Source organism: Delphinus delphis, chromosome 1 (genome assembly GCF_949987515.2).
Source record: "Delphinus delphis chromosome 1, mDelDel1.2, whole genome shotgun sequence".
Lineage (NCBI taxonomy): Eukaryota > Metazoa > Chordata > Mammalia > Artiodactyla > Delphinidae > Delphinus > Delphinus delphis.
In genome coordinates, this window is record NC_082683.1 from 160899671 (window position 1) to 160916331 (window position 16661).

At 44.2% G+C, this 16661-nt stretch overlaps 1 long non-coding RNA gene across 3 annotated transcripts in view; it reads left to right on the plus strand.

Moving 5' to 3' along the window:
• The window catches only part of LOC132424774 (uncharacterized), a 42600-nt gene that overhangs the window by 22879 nt on the left and 3060 nt on the right, over window positions 1-16661 (plus strand). For 2 of the 3 annotated variants that reach the window (XR_009519267.1, XR_009519265.1), the window contains exons 2-4: window positions 7340-7531; window positions 13624-13662; window positions 14947-15005. This is a non-coding gene — a long non-coding RNA (uncharacterized lncRNA). The remainder of the gene's footprint in view (window positions 1-7339; window positions 7532-13623; window positions 13663-14946; window positions 15006-16661) is intronic. The other variant, XR_009519266.1, reaches the window with a different exon arrangement.

Sequence of the window (16661 nt, forward strand, 5' to 3'; positions counted from 1 at the left end):
TTCAGAACACAAAGGAGGAAGGAAGAGTTTCCAATTTGTTTGGTGACACCAGCAATAAATAATCCTGAAGCCAAAATATGACAAAGATGCTACAAGAAAAGAACATTACAGATCAATATCCCTCATGAATATGGATACATAAATCTTTAACAAAATATTAGCAAATTGAATCCAGCAATGTGTAAAAAGAGCAATACATCAAGTCCAAATGGCATTTATCCCATGAGTGCAAGATTGGTTTCATATTGGAAATCAATCAAAGTAATTCATTGTATCAACAGAATAAAGAAAAACCATTATGATCTCAGTAGATGTAGAATAAGCATTTGAAAGAATGCAACACTCATTCATAATAAAAATCTCAGAAAACTAGGAGTACAAGAGAATTTCTTCATTCTGATAAAGGCCACCTATGAAAAACCTATAGCTGACATACTTAATGATGGAATATTGAATGTTTTTCCCTAAGACTGGGAAAAAGGCAAGAATGGTCTCAATTTTATTCAGTATTGTACTAGAGCCATAATGATTGCAATCAGGCAAAGAAAAATAAAAGGTGTAAGGATTGGGAAGGAAGAAGAAAAACTATTTATATCTGACATAACCATGTATGACATCTATGAAACAACCACTAGAACTAATAAGTGAGTTTAGTAAGGTCACAGATTACTAGGTCAATATACAAAAGTTAAGTGTATGTCTATATACTCACAGCAAGCAGTTTAAAATGGAAATTAAAAAATCTCTTTTTAATAGTATCCACAAACCAAAAAAATTAGGAAAAAATTTATCAAAATACATGCAGAACTCTACCATGAAAACCACATGACAATCATGAGGAAATTTAAGAAAATCTAAAGCAATAGAGAAATATATCATGTTTGTGGATTAGAAGATGTCAGTTCTCTCCAAATCTATCTATAAATTCAATGTGCCAGTTAAAGTCTCAATTAAATTAAAATCTTTTTGGTGGAAAATGACAAGTTGATTAAAATTTTCTAATGGAAATGTAAAGAACCTATAATAGTTTAAACAATCTTGAAAGAGAGCAATTGAAGGCTCCACTGAATCTGATTTCAAGACTACTGTGGTAATAAAGACAGAATCAAGTATTGGCATAAAGGCAAATAGATCAATGGAACAGAATATAGAGTCCACACATAGATAATTGATTTTTTTTTTTTTTTTTTTTTTTGCGGTACGCGGGCCTCTTACTGTTGTGGCCTCTCCCGTTGCGGAGCACAGGCTCCAGATGTGCAGGCTCAACGGCCATGGCTCACGGGCCCAGCCACACCGCGGCATGTGGGATCTTCTCGGACTGGGGCACGAACCCGTGTCCCCTGCATCGGCAGGCGGACTCTCAACCACTGCGCCACCAGGGAAGCCCCTAATCAGTTGATTTTTGACGAAGTTACCAAGGTAATTCAGTAAGGAAAGGAACGTATTTTCAAGAAATGGTGCTGGAACTATTGGATAAATGTATATGAAAAAATGAACCTTGTCCCCATCATAGACCTAAACGTAAATGCTAACACTATAAAACTTCTAGAAAAAATTTAGGTCATTATTTTCATGACCTTGGGATTGGGGACGTTTTCTCAGAGCAGACACAAAAAAAGCACTAAACATAAAATTAAAAACTGATAAATTGGACTTTTTTGAAGTTGAAATTTTCTGCTTACTAAAAGACACCATCAATAAAACAAAAGGACAGGGCTTCCCTGTTGGCACAGTGGTTAAGAATCCGCCTGCCGATGCAGGGGACACGGGTTTGGGCCCTGCTCTGGGAAGATACCACATGCTGTGGAGCACTCAGTCCGTGCACCACAACTACTGAAGCCCGCGCGCCTAGAGCCCCTTCTCCGCAACAAGAGAAGCCACCACAGCGAGAAGCCCGCGCACCTTAATGAAGAGTAGCCCCCGCTCGCCGCAACTAGAGAAAGCCTGCACGCAGCAGTGAAGACCCAACGCAGCCAAAACTAAGTAAAATAAATTTATAAAAAAACAAAAGGACAAGTCAGATTGTTGGAAAATTTTTGCAATACATATATTTGACAAAAGACATATCCAGAATATATAAAGAACTCCTATAAATAAATAACAAAATGACAGACTATCCAATTAAAAATGGGCAAAAGACTTGAACAGATACCTGACAAAAGAAGATAAACAAATGGTTAAAAAAGGCATGAAAAGATGCTCAGCATCATTAGTTGCCAAGAAAATGCAAATTCAAACCCCAATGAGGTATGATTTATCCCCCTGACAATGCCAAATGCGGTGAGAACAGCAAGCAGCTGGAACTCTTATACAGGGGGGAGTGTTAAACGATCCAGTCATCATGGAAGACTGTTCCACATCCGTCCATACTATGACCCAGCTGTTCTATTCCATTCCTAAGTATTTATCCACGAGAAATAAAACAATGTCCAGAAAAAGTCTCTAATGAGAATATTCATAGCAGTTCTATTCATGTGTCAAAAATTGACAACAGCTCTAATATCTATCAACAGAATGGATAAACAAATTATTGTATATTTATACAATAGAATATTCAGCAATAAAAAGTACTGGGCTTCCCTGGTGGCACAGTGGTTAAGAATCTGCCTGCCAGTGCAGGGGACATGGGTTCGAGCACTGGTCCAGGAAGATCCCACATGCCATGGAGCAACTAAGCCCGAGCACCACAACTACTGAGCCTGCACTCTAGAGCCTGTGAGCCACAGCTACTGAAGCCCATGTACCACAACTGCTGAAGCCTGTGCACCTAGAGCCCATGCTCCGCAGCAAGAGAAGCCACCACAGTGAGAAGCCCGTGCACCGCAACGAAGAGTAGCCCCCGCTCGCCACAACTAGAGAAAGCCCACGCACAGCAACGAAGACCCAACTCAGCCAAAAGAAAAAAAAAAGAAGACCATAAAAAAAAAAGTACTGATACATGCAACAGCATGAATAAATCATAAACATATTATAGTAAAAGAAGACAGGCACATTAAGAGTACATATGGTATGATTCCATTTGTAAAAAGTTTAAGAATGGGCAAATTTATCTATGGGCTAGAAATCAGAACAGTGGTTTCCTCTGGGGGGTGAAGATTAACTGGAAGGGGTTATCAGGAACTTTCTGGGTGATAAAATTGTTGTGTATTTTGGCAGAGTAGTGGTTATATGGACGTGTACGCATATCCAAACTCACTGAATTGTATATTTAATATCTGCATTTCACTGTATGTAAATTTTTATATATTGTATGTATAATATAAAATATATATTTATATTTGTTACGGGCATCCCAATATCTCAAACATAAGTGCTACTTAAGGGGAAGTTCAAAAGTAAAATAAAACACATTTAACTGGGTTTGTTTTTCCCCTCCCCTTTCCTTGTCTATTGTAAATATGCAATATCTTAAAATAAATAATAAAGATGGAAAAAATTTTGTTGTCTTTTAAAATATTATATCCAATGAAAGCTTAAAGAGTCTTTGCTGAGATAGAAATTTGAAAAACATATTTATTTTTCTTATGTATTTTTTTCTGAATTTCTCTTTAATCCATCCAGAATTTAGTGGGGAGAATGGCTGATTCCAGTGGTAGAGAGGAAAGGGCTTTCTTTTCACCTCCAAGTTCTTTCCCCTTCCCTCCTTGCTTCTAGGTGCCTGCTTCTTCTGGCCAAAGAAAGAGGCAGTAGAAAAGTCTGAGGTGGCTATTCAGGGTGAGAGCTGAGTGTCGCCCTCTCCACAAAGGGCACTTGTCCTTTTCCTGCACATGACGGTCTTTGTCTAAATGGCCTCATTTTCTGATTAATACAGCTCAAAATTGGCCCATTTCCTTGAAATTAAAACAAAAGTACAGTCCCAGAAATGCTCAAAAGAAGATAAAGAGGAAATAGTTACCTGAAAAAATAGGAAAATGCTCTAAATGGAATTTTATACCCATCCTGTGAAACGCATGGAGTGTTGTACATCTGATAAATATGGACCTTTGGGGAAAGGATGATTCTATGATTGGCTCTGGTCTTTGGGCATCAGCCCTGGGGAGCTGGGGGTAGTTGGAAGTACATGTGGTAAGAGGTGCCTGAGTCTGACCTACAGGGTCATATTTCAGTGCCAGGCTTAGTGGTAACTACACTCTGTTCTTAAACTAAAGAGCAGCTGGTCTCGGCACAAGTTGAAGAGAACTTTGGCCTCAGAGCCTTTTCCAAAGCCAGGTCTACGTGGCAACCACTGTCAGCAATGGCAACATCTGCAGATACAAGAAGCAGCCGGCAATTGTTGATCTTCCATAGATCTTCATAGCGTTTATTTGAGGGCGTTTAAAACCGTGAGACCGGAATTATCTGGGATTTGTGAACGCTGCAAAACGTGATGATAGGATAAAGCTGTGTGAAATCTTGTCTCCAGCTCACACCCCTAAGTGAACGTTACCCTCCCGAATCACTGCAGGAAGTACCGCATGGGAGCCTGGCTTAGAAAGTGCTTTAGATTTCTTCTGTTCAAATTGATGTAAGCATCAACATATGATCCACAAGGGGGAAATCAGCTTGGTTTTCTTAATTCACATCCGTTGGTTGTGAATAACTTGTGTCTGTTTCCAAAAATTCAGTCCACTCCCAGAAAGGACAAAGATTGGCCGACAGTGAAGGTATTAAAGGAAATGTCCGGTCCACTCTTTTGAAATGTTTGCCATCAGAGTTCTCGACGGACAGGTGGTTGGTTGCCTTCCCCACAGAGATGACTCTGAAGGGGTTGCTCTTGTTGGACACATCAGTCCTATTGGCTTGTCACCACCCTTCTTCTGATGCCATATTCCTTTAGGGTTGGACCTGAACAGCACTTACAGATTTCCCTTCTGCTCAAAGTGAAAAACAGATGTCAACCCTGCTGCTAATATTTCTGCATTTTTTTCTAGCTTTTTCTTCCTCTCCTGCTCTCACTTGATGGTTTGGAGGATGAGAGGTCATAAAAGATTTCTGAGGGGTGGAAGGAACAAACAGCTTTTCTCATATCTCCCTCCTCCGCAATTTTCCAACCTAAAAAATGACCACTTTCCTCACCAGATGATGTCAGCACAGTCACGGTGTTTCACCTGAATCCCGGGTGAGGGCTGAGTTCCCTCTGTTTCACGCCTCCCTCCTTCTCTACTTTCCTCCAGGCCCCCAGTGATGTTCCCTGCAGAGCAAAGGCCCTAAAATGTTTATTCCCTCTGCTTCCTTTCCTCTGCCTACCACATGTTCTTCTTGTCTTTGCCTGATAAGCATCTATTCTGTATACTTTTATTTACCGAAATTAAAAAATTTTTCTTGTTCATATAAGATAGACTTTAAAATATATTTTAGAAACACTGTAACATCTACTTATGACATTTTAAAATGTACAGTGTTCCAAGGTTCCTAAATTACAATCCCTTTCTAGCCCATCTCTCCTTCGGCTTTTTGGTTTTTACTTTATTTTTATTTTTAGTTGTGGTAAAATACACATAACATAAAACTTACCATCTTAACCATTTTATTTTTTTTTTCTTTGTGGTACGCGGGCCTCCCACTGCTGCGGCCTCTCCTGTTGCGGAGCACAGGCTCCGGACGCGCAGGCTCAGCAGCCATGGCTCACGAGCCCAGCCGCTCCGCGGCATGTGGGAGCTTCCCGAACCCGGGCACGAATCCGTGTCCCCTGCATTGGCAGGCGGACTCTCAACCACTGCGCCGCCAGGGAAGCCCACCATCTTAACCATTTTTAAGTATACGGTTCAGTAGTGCTAAAGTACACTCGCATTGTCATGCAACCATCGCCACCATCCATCTCCAGAAATTTTTTTTTTAATTACTAAACTTTATTTTTTGGAGCAGTTTTAGGTTCACAGCAAAATTGAGCGGGAATTGCAGAGCTCCCATATACCCCTGTCTACACAACCTGCCCTACTCTCAACGTCCTGCACCAGAGTAGTACATTTGTTACAATCCCTGGACCTTCACTGACGCATCGTTATCACCCGAAGTTCTCCAGAACGTTTTCATCTTGTGGAACTGAAACTCCATACCCATTAAACAGCGACTGCCCATCCTCCACTTCCCCGAGCTCCTGGCAGCCACCGTCCTACTTCCTGTCGCTATGAATTTGACTACTGTAGGTGCCTCTTTTTTTTTAAATTTAATTTAATTTTTTTAATACAGCAGTTTCTTATTAGTTACCAATGTTATACATATCGGTGTATACATGTCAATCCCAATCTCCCAATTCATCATACCACCCCCCCCACCTTTCCCCCCTGGGTGTCCATACGTTTGTTCTCTACATCTGTGTCTCTATTTTTGCCTTGCACACCGGTTCATCTGTACCATTTTTCTAGATTCCAAATATATACGTTAATATACGATATTTGTTTTTCCCTTTCTTACTTCACTCTGTATGACAGTCTCTAGGTCCATCCATGTCTCTACAAATGACCCAATTTTGTTCCTTTTTATGGCTGAGTCATATTCCATTGTATATATGTACCACATCTTCTTTATCCATTCATCTGTCGATGGGCATTTAGGTTGCTTCCATGACCTGGCTATTGTAAGAGGTGCTGCAATGAACATTGGGGTGCCTGTGTCTTTTTGCATTATGGTTTTCTCTGGTCTAGGTGCCTCATGTTTAAGTGGGATCATACAATTTTTGTCCTTTGGTACCTCGCTTATTTCACTTAGCATACATAATATCTTCAAGGTTCATCCATGTTGCATGTGTCAGAATTCATTCCTTTTTAAGACAGTGATATTCCATCGTATAGATGGACCACATTGTGTTTATCCACTCATTCATCGAAGGACACTTGAGTTGCTTCCACTTCTTGGCTATCATGAACAATGCTGCTATGAACATGGGTGGACAAATATCTCTTCGAGACACTTCATTTCAATTCATTTGGGTATATACCCAGAAGTGGAATTGCTAGATCATATGATAATGATAGTTCTATGTTTAATTTTTTGAGGAACTGCCGTGTTGTTTTCCACAATGTCTGCACCATTTTACATTCCCATTAACATTGCACAAGAGTTCCATCCTCGGCAATACTTTTTATTTTCTCTCTTTCTTTTGGTCTTTCTGTCTTTCTTTCATAGTAGCTGTCCTAATGGGTGTGAGGTGTTGTGTGCCTTTACTTTTTAAACTTTTATTAAAAGCCTGGTGTCTTTCAGTCACAATCTGATTTCCTTCAAATCTGAAGTAGGCACTTTAGGATCTGCTGTGTATCTGCTTGGATATCAAATGTTCATCTGTACATTTTCTTTCTCAAAATGTGTACAACAGGAGTGCGTTGTCTTTCTGATTTAAGTGTAACTGAATTGATATCTTCAGATGGGAAGACAGCTTAGCCAGCAGAGACACCTGCCCCCATGGAGAGTACCTGGAATGATTCAGCCAGGTTTCCTGGTTTGGACGGGTCCCCTTCCTCCTACACCATTCCCGGACACCTGTCCCAAAGCTCTGACTGATCTCCCTCCAAGAGAATAGCCTTCCCAGACGGATCTCTCTGTGCAGCAGTCTGAGGTACTTGGATACGTTTATAGATTATATGTTGTGTGTGTGAATTTAGTGGTAGTAGTTTCAATCTCACTGAGAAATAATGAAAAGAGTCTAAAATCCGGTCATAATGGAAGGCACTCATTATTAAAACCGTGTGCCTTATAGCAAAGCATTCTTTTTTTATATAGATTTACTTTATTTATTTATTTATTGGCTGCATTGGGTCTTTCGTTGCTGTGCACAGGCTTTCTCTAGTTGTGGCGAGCGGGGGCTACTCTTTGTTGCAGAGCTAGGGCTTCTCATTGCGGTGGCTTCTCTCTTTCCGGAGCACGGGCTCTAGGTGTGCAGGCTTCAGTAGTTGTGGCATGCGGGCTCAGTAGTTGTGGCTTGCGGGCTCTAGAGCGCAGGCTCAGTAGTTGTGGTGCACGGGCTTAGTTGCTCCGCGGCATGTGGGATCTTCCCGACCAGAGCTCGAGCCAGGGTCCCCTACATTGGCAGGAAGATTCTTAACCACTGCGCCACCAGGGAAGCCCCTAGCAAAGCATTCTAAAATCACATGGAAACTAGCAAACGCAGGGAGTACAGTTTTTCCTCTTTCTGCCCTGAGTCAGGGATCTTAGGGAGGTGGTGTTTCCAGGGCCATGTCACCCCTTTGGTTACTGTTCGGCAGGGTGGCTCAGCCTCCAGCCCTGTTGGTCTGGCTGGGAAGCAGCTTCTCTCCACTAGAGGGCATCAGGCTCCCTTATTCAGATCACTCTTTGGAAATCCAGGGAGGCCTCTTGCTCTTTTATGTTGGACTGGGCCTCCCGCCTCTATTTTTAGGCCCTCTATGTTGAACTTGAGTGTTCAGGCCTGGAGACCCCCCCTCCCCGGGTCAGGAAATGGCATATTCTCTTGGAGACCTTGGCCGAGACCCCCTCTGGGAGTCAAGTTCCTGCCGGAAAGCAGGCTGCGAGGGTGGGGTAAGACAGGTCACCTTTCACAGAGCATTCAAGGCCCCTGGGGGTTGGGGGCTGGGTGGGGGGAAAGCATGCCATTGTCTCGTCACATTTTAAGTTCTCAAAACTAAAGTAAAATGTTAAAATAAAAGAAAAATTGCAAAGTCCAAAAAACAAAACGAAACAAAACTGCCTTTATCTACTTTGCCTTCCTCTATGGTACTTCCTAAAAAGTTGAGAATTGTGTGGGAGGCACAGGAAGCCGTCCTCTCTGCTTCCTCACTTGATTGTGTGACCTCTTGGTAGCATTTAGACCATGGAAGCTTTAAGAGTCACCAGATAAAAGAGCAGACACCCAGGCCCCGCCCTTGGAGGTTCCAGCTCAGTAGGCCCAGGGTGTGGCCCAAGAGTCTGCCTTTTTGGCAAACACCTTATTTGATTCTCAGGCAGAGGATCCTCAAACCACACGTTGAGAAACTTTCCACTGTACTACATCCTCTGGTGCCATTCACTTAATCTGAGAGTCCTAAGGTAAGTTTTCTATTCCACGTGGGAACCATCCATGCAGGAATTCCATACATTTTAATATTTCAGTTACAGGCCACTTCTCTTGTATAACCCTGAGCCCCCTGGGAAGCCCCCATCTTAGGGTCTGAAGTGTAGTGTCTCCCAGCCTCCCTCCACCCCGCTGATGCTCCCTGATTCCCCTGGGCCAGGCAGCCTTCTAAATTGCTTTCATTTTTTTCATAGCTCTTGGGAGAAACCTTTCTTCCTGGGATGGAAGCCCCCAGATGAGGGTTTGGCTGTGCCTTTCCCTCCCTAACAGAGGGGCTTGTCTCAACACCAACTCCAAACACACACACACACACACACACACACACACACACTGTGCAGCTCTAACAACTGCGACTGTTCTCTAAGTACAGCCCAGCAGCCAGACTGTAGCTCAGTTTTCGGCTTTTCATGGTGCCTTCTGCTCTGACGGTGCTTGGTAAAAGTTCATGTCAACAAGTCTGAGGATCAGTCATTACCCTACCCGTGTCTGGGAGTGCTAGGATTAGAACCACTGAACCAAAATCCACTTTGGAGAACGTGAGGCCCAAGCAACAATTGGGAGGGGTGGCTCCTGGCACCTCTTAGTCTGACATGAATGGTGTCTTTAAGACATAGCAGCACATACTGCCGCATCTTCGACACACGAGAATAAACACACACACACACACACACACACACACAATGCCTGCTTTCCCATCCCTGCTACTACGGGTTCCCCGCTTTCAGCACTTTCTTGCTTGATTCTCATACTAGTTCCTACGCCTCTGGGTGGCAGCCCTTGGCTATCTGCTCTGGGTCTGGTATTGAGATCTAAGACTGAATCCGTCATCAGTTTGTAATTACCTGGTACTGAGCTCCCGCACGACTCCAGCATCAGAGGCAACCTCTTGGAAAATGCGCCGGGGCCTGTCTTCTGAGAGGCTACCCCACCTGCTCCCAGTGGAGCATCCACTCGTAGGCCCACACGGCAGCCAACAAGGACAGCTGCCTGGCAGCCCAGAGAGGTCCAGGGTTGCAGGGAAGGGGGTTCACAAGTTAGCCCGGCCCTAAAGAAGGTGGGTCACCATGGCTCAGTGGCGCTGGGACCCAAGTAGGCTCGCAAGAGCCCGATGCGTGAAGCCATCACTTACCATGAGAAATAAGATCAGCTATTTCTATCAGCCCAACCAATGCAACAGGCAGGGGCAGGGAATGGGGTGGGGGGGCGGGGCTTCCTTTTGTGGGTGTGGCTCAGAACAAGTGTGGTGGGAAGTACGACTCCAGTGTAAGTGGCAGGGCTCTCTGCTTGCATTCAGTCAGAGTGGATATTCAGCAGAATACCCTCCGTGACCCCACAGTTTATTAATGGCTGGAGCTTATTCTGACTGAGCAGCACCTCTGCCATATAAGTTAAATATTTTAAACATTACCCTTAATAATAGGTGCGTGTAACACCTGCCAGAAGAGTCAGAGTTTCTGGGAGCCTGACAGGTTGTCTCTCCCCCGGACTGACTATAAGCCCCTCATTAGACTTCACAAGGTTCTACTCCTTGGTTAATTTAGCATCTAGCACATAGTAGGTGCTCAATGCACATAATAGGACTGACTGACTGACTATAAGCCCCTCATTAGACTTCACATGGTTCTACTCCTTGGTTAATTTAGCATCTAACACATAGGAGGTGCTCAATGGCACATAATAGGTGGTTGTGATGTTGAGCTCAAACAACTGATAGTGCCCGGCTGGGCTCTGCCACGTTTGCCCCTGGGCTTCCCTTTTCTGGGCCTCCATGGTTGACCACTCCCCTAGTTGTGACGTTCTTTCTTCGCATACACCAGGCTATCCTGGGAGGCACCCTGTCTTTCAGGTGACCTTGCTGACTCAACAACCAATATCTGACTGAGCACCAACTACATGCCAGGCTTGGGGGATATGCCAGTGAGCAAAATAGTCATGGTTCCTGCTCTCCTGGAGTCAGGTCTGAAAAATGAGTCAGGCATCAAACATGTAAGATGAATAGTGTGGACAGAGAAGGACCAGGGTTATGGGAGCACATGGCAGAGGAATGAGGCAGCCTCTTGGAGGAAGTGATGTTACGGTGAGATTTGAAGAGTTCGCTGAGTAAAGGGAAAAGGGGCAGGAGAGGTAAGAAGAAGGGTAATTCAGGCAGAGCAAACAGCATTTACAAAGACTCAGGTATGGGCAAGAGTGAGTGGTGTCAGAGCAGCAGGAGAGGAGCTGAAGAGGTGGGCTGTCGGCCCGTCGAGGTCTCGGGATGTGGTGGCCGGATGAATGCACCTTGCAAACCTCCAGCTCCATGGAGTGTAATTGGCCGAGAGCTCCAGCTGCCACGCTCTAAAATCCATTCACACCGAAGCGTGGCTTCCCTGGCTTCTCCCAGGCAGTGCCTGGGCACCTTGGGGTACAGCGCAGGGCAGGCTCATTCCCGGGAGGCACGGGACTCCTGCGATGCCAGCTTTGGCTCAAGGACTCAGTGGCTTTGCTGAACCTTCCTTAGACTGCACAGTAGTCCGGGACACTTCTACCTTCCCTTCTCGCCTCTCTCCTTCACTGGGGGTCAGACTCGCATCACAGTCTGACAGCTCTCCCAGTCTCCACCTCTCAGGTTCCTCTCACCGACATTTCCCCAAAGAAAATCCTTACATGTTTAATATTAACTTTGTGTCTGCTTCTGGGAAGATCTGGACGAACACATGAGGCTTTATCCTCCTGATAATGGCCAGTGGTGGAGGGTTTTAAATGAGTGACACGATCAGAGTATATCTGGAAAAGAACAATGTGGCTGCAGGGTGAAGAATTTGGTCAGAGGGGATCGGGAGAAGGGCCAGAAGGCGATTAGGAGGCTGTTACAGTGGCCCAGGTGAGATAGCTTAGACTAGGGGGCGGCAGTGGGGATTCAAAAATGTGATTGATGATGGAAAACAGGAAGAAGGAGAAGTGGCACTGGGTGATGGATTGAATGTGAAGTGTGAGGGAGGAGTTGAGGATGACTCTAGGATCCTGGCTCATTCTACAAGCGGGTGGAAGCTAGTCGTCGGGTGTTGTCCAGCTCTGCTTAGGGAAAATGCAGTATCTGGCCAACAGAAAGGTGAGCTCTATTACGGGTCAGGACAGCTCACTGGCCTTCCCACTACCTGGGTGAAACACCTCTTGGGAACATCCAACACGGTTTGTTTGAGTTCATGCTCACTTAACAGCCTTCGGATGGTTAATTAGACACACGGGCATTCAGATGCCAGGCAGATCCCTCTGGAAAGGAATAGTGCCAACTAAAAATGGGTAAATGAATTGGCATTCCAGTTTACCCAACAATGTCCTGGATGCCTGATGTTCCTGAGCCAACCTCTCCAAGCTGATCAGCTCTGTGATACTGGTGAGGATGGAGACTGGACCCTGGATCAGAGAAACTCCACTCTGTTCTCAGAGGCCCTGGTGTAGACAGCCAGCTGGCCTAGTAGGATGTGGAGGGATGAATAATGGCTGCTAAAGATGTCCATATCCGAATCCCCCAAATATGTGACTGTGTCACCTGACGTAGTAAAAAGAACTTTGAAGATGTGATGACATTAGGACTGTGTGCTGGGGAGATCATCCTGGATTATGATCTGAGTGGGACCAATGTAATCACAAGGGTGCTTAAAAGAGGGACAAGGAGAAGCAGAGAGCAGTAGATGTGACAACAAAAACAAGAGATTGGAGTGATGCAGGGAAGGGGCCGATTTCCAGGTGTGGACAATCTCCAGAAGCTGGAAAAGAAAAAGAGACAGTGTCTCTTGTAGAGCTTTCAGAAGAATTACCAGACTGCTGACAACTTGATTTTATCCCAGTGATATTGATTTTAAAATTCTGACCTCCAGAAATATAAGATAATAAATTCATGTTGTTTTAAGCCACGAAGTTAGTGGTCAGTTGTTACAGCGGGAATAGGAAACCAACACACAAAACAAGTGCACCACCTCACCTTTTCAAGAGGCAATAAATAGCAGATTTATACTATGTTGTACACCTAAAACTAATACAATATTGTAAATTAACTATACTTCAATTTTTGAAAATAGAAGATTTAAAATAAATGAATGAAATAATATATAATAATATAGTAGTAATTATATATATAATAATATAATTATATATATATAATGCCTATTTTCAGGTCATAGTGACTAAAATAAAGGGCCATGTAGAGTGGATATGTGTCATTTGTGACTGCTTAACATCTTTTGAATAAATAACTTTCCTATTGTCAGACTTTTAGGCCAGAACTACATTTCCCAGGATCGCTTGCAGCTGGAACACAAGGATGTGACCCAGACTCCACCAATCAGATGCACCATTGTGAGAAGGCACCTGGAGGAATTCTTTCCTAGGGGCCTCAGGGGAGCAGTCGGTTTGAGATCTCAGGGCAGCAGGGGCAGAGGTGGTGGTGTCCTAGCTCAGTAGCTAAAGTGCCAATGGCACCTTCACTCCAGCAGTAGTGGGAACGTGATTTGGGTATTGTTCCAGGCTGTAGAGCCTCCAGGGATGATCTTCTGGCCTTCCTAGAAATTCTGTAAGCCACACAATTATCCTTCAATAAATCAGTTTGCTAGTTAATCTTACGGTGTGGATTTTTTTGTTTGCAGTTAAGGACTCTGAATGATACATCACTTCATGGCATTGTGGTAAGTAACCGGTCAATTTTAGCAGCTGGAAGGTGAAGCATTTGCAGTTTGCTCTTCCAGCCAGGCAGAATTGTTCATAGGATCAGGAGATGCAGGCCAAAGTGCACATTAGTTCCCAGTTACAGCTGCAGAGCATCAGGGCCACCGCAGAACAGCTGGTCCTCTTTAAGCCTTGAGCGGCCATGGAGAGAGACCAGGGTTCACATAATGAGTGAGGAAAGCTCCAAATGGGTTTTCCTGAGCTGCAGAAGGGCCCATCTGGAGGAGGCGAGGGATTACTAAAATAGTTTCCTCAGACACAGGTGAGGGAGCTGCTAGAAACATCTTTCAGAGTCAGTTTCCCCCAGGGGGGGTAGCCAGTCCCCATTTCCGGTTTGGGGAGAAATGCCTGAAGTGTTCCTGACCTTCCTGGGACCGAGAGCTCTCAGGGATGAGGCAGCCAGATGTGAGCTGAGCCTTGACACCCATCCCGCTTCCAGGAGCTCATGCTCATCCTGGAACACTGTCAAGGAGATGACAGATGTGCCTTCTTCTTGGGGTCAGCTTCAGATGAAGTCATCCTTTCCCTCTGGACTCTGTCAGGATTAGTTCTTGGTATTTCTGAGTCACTTCACAGTTTATAAGCACTTTGGGAACCTGAGGTACTGAGTGTCTCTGTGCATGAAATTTTATACTGTGCCTTTACTCCTAAGGATGCTCTGGAAACCCTGAACCAAGAACGATGACCCCCAAATTCAATGTTATATAGATAGAGACTTTTGAGAATTTAAGAAGCATAAGAGAAGGGGAAACTGTGAATGGACATTCAAGAAGGCATAGGAATTTTAGCTACTAGGAAATCAAATCCATGTCTCTAGATGATCTCACATCCTCCAGGAGATGCTGTTTGTGTTTTCTTGGATCCTACAAGGGGCAAGTAGAGTGGTTTTATATATGGTTTCATTTGAAGAATGCTAATCCCAGGAAAATATTTTTTCCTTAAAAAATATTGTTGAAGAGAGGTTTCCTGATTACCATTGCCTGATCTACCCTTAGACATTTTTATTCCTTTGATTTAAGGCTAAAACATCCTAATCCAAAGTCTCAAGAGGGTAAACGTTAAGACCTTCCCAATAATTACTAATAATAGTAATCAATGTAAGGATTTGATCAGATCCTTTCCAACATCCCTTCAGCAGAACAGTTTCCCAAGAAATAAATTTCAAGTGTTGATTGGGGGTGGGGGTAGGTTAGGACATTAATTGATGAACTAATTACATTAGGGAAAAACTGTTCATTCCCAAGGAGCCCTTTCTTGAGGAAAGCTGGAAAGATGTCTTGGACGCATCCTCCCTTCCTTTATGGTACGTGTGCTTTATTCATTACCCTAGGACGTTTAGCCCCAGATAGGGTTTGCTCTGGGCCTGACCCTACTAGTTAAAAGTTCAAGTAGAATTCTGATAGTAACTAAGATTACTACCCAGTGCAATACAAGAATCAGTGATCTGTGTTAATTGTGCTTTGCTGATATGGCTGCAATAAATTCAAATCATTGCGGATGTGGACACAATGAGTTGTATGTGAACAATAATGTCTATTTAATGCCTCTTTTTCCCAAGTGCATGTTCATTTAAAGCAGAGTCTTTAAAGAAGGTTCAACCAGCCACTTGGTACATGTGAACACAGGAGACCAAGGGCCACCCTTCCCAATCAAGGGATCCCTGAATAATGTCCCTTTGTCCCCCAGCCACCCAATTCACCCATGGAGGAGGATCCCTGCCCCCTTTCCATGTCTGCAGAAAGTGCATTGCTTTTCTTTTTTTTTTTTTAATTAATTAATTTATTTATTTATTTTTGGCTGCGTTGGGTCTTCGTTGCTGCGTGCGGGCTTTCTCTAGTTGTGGCGAGCAGGGGCTACTCTTCGCTGTGGTGCATGGGCTTCTCGCTGTGGTGGCTTCCCTTGTTGCGGAGCATGGGCTTTAGGTCCGCAGGCTTCAGTAGTTGTGGCACGCAGGCTCAGTAGTTGTGGCACATGGGCTTAGTTGCTCCATGGCATGTGGGATCTTCCCGGACCAGGGCTCGAACCCGTGTCCCCTGCACTGGCAGGCGGATTCTTTAACCACTGTGCCACCAGGGAAGTCCCTGCATTGCTCTTCTGTTATGGGCATTCTTGGCTAGACTTTGTACCACACAAGAAAATCTAAACACTGTTCCTCTCCTGCTCACTCAAGACAGTCCCTTTCTCCAGGGCTGGATCTCAGAGCTGGGCAGTCCCTGGTGCTCGCACCGTGTGTCCAGGTGGGATGCATTTGGCAGATAGGACTCACTTAACACACCCATCTACCCACCACGATGCCAGATCCTCCGAGACAGCCCTTCCTGATACTCTTAGCACCCAGCTTGATACTCAGAACCCAGATAATGCGTCAGCTTCACACGGATCACCTGCTTTGCAGGATCTCGACTCCTAAAGTTAGGAAGTCCCTGGAGGGTCACCACTCAGCTGGCTGGTGCCAGTTTAACTCCAAGATGGTCTAACACATGTTGTTGTTTGTTTCTGCTCTGAGGTGACCCCTGCCCTTCCTGCACCCCAGGAAGCAGGATGTAGTCACTCGTCAATAATCTATAAAATACCAAGAATCACCTACTCAACATTCTGAAAATGATAGCAAACGTTTTTAAGTATTACAGCAGGAGGACGTGGTAATGTGTATCCTGCTTTGGAACTAACAAAACATCCCCTTTAGCCCTTTGCTTCCTTTCCCTCCCTGAAGGAATTTGCTGTTGTTTGTAAACATAATATACTCTTAACACTGGCTCTGTTTAACCACTTTTTCAAACTTAGCCTTTCTGCTTATTCTTAGTAAGTCAGTTTTGATTTTTTTTTGAACCAACTCTATTGAGGTATAATTTACATGTAATAAAATGCACCTGTTCTAAGTGTACAGTTGAATGAGATACAACAAACTCATTGTGTAACCACCACCATACTCAAGATATAGAATATTTTCCATCACCAC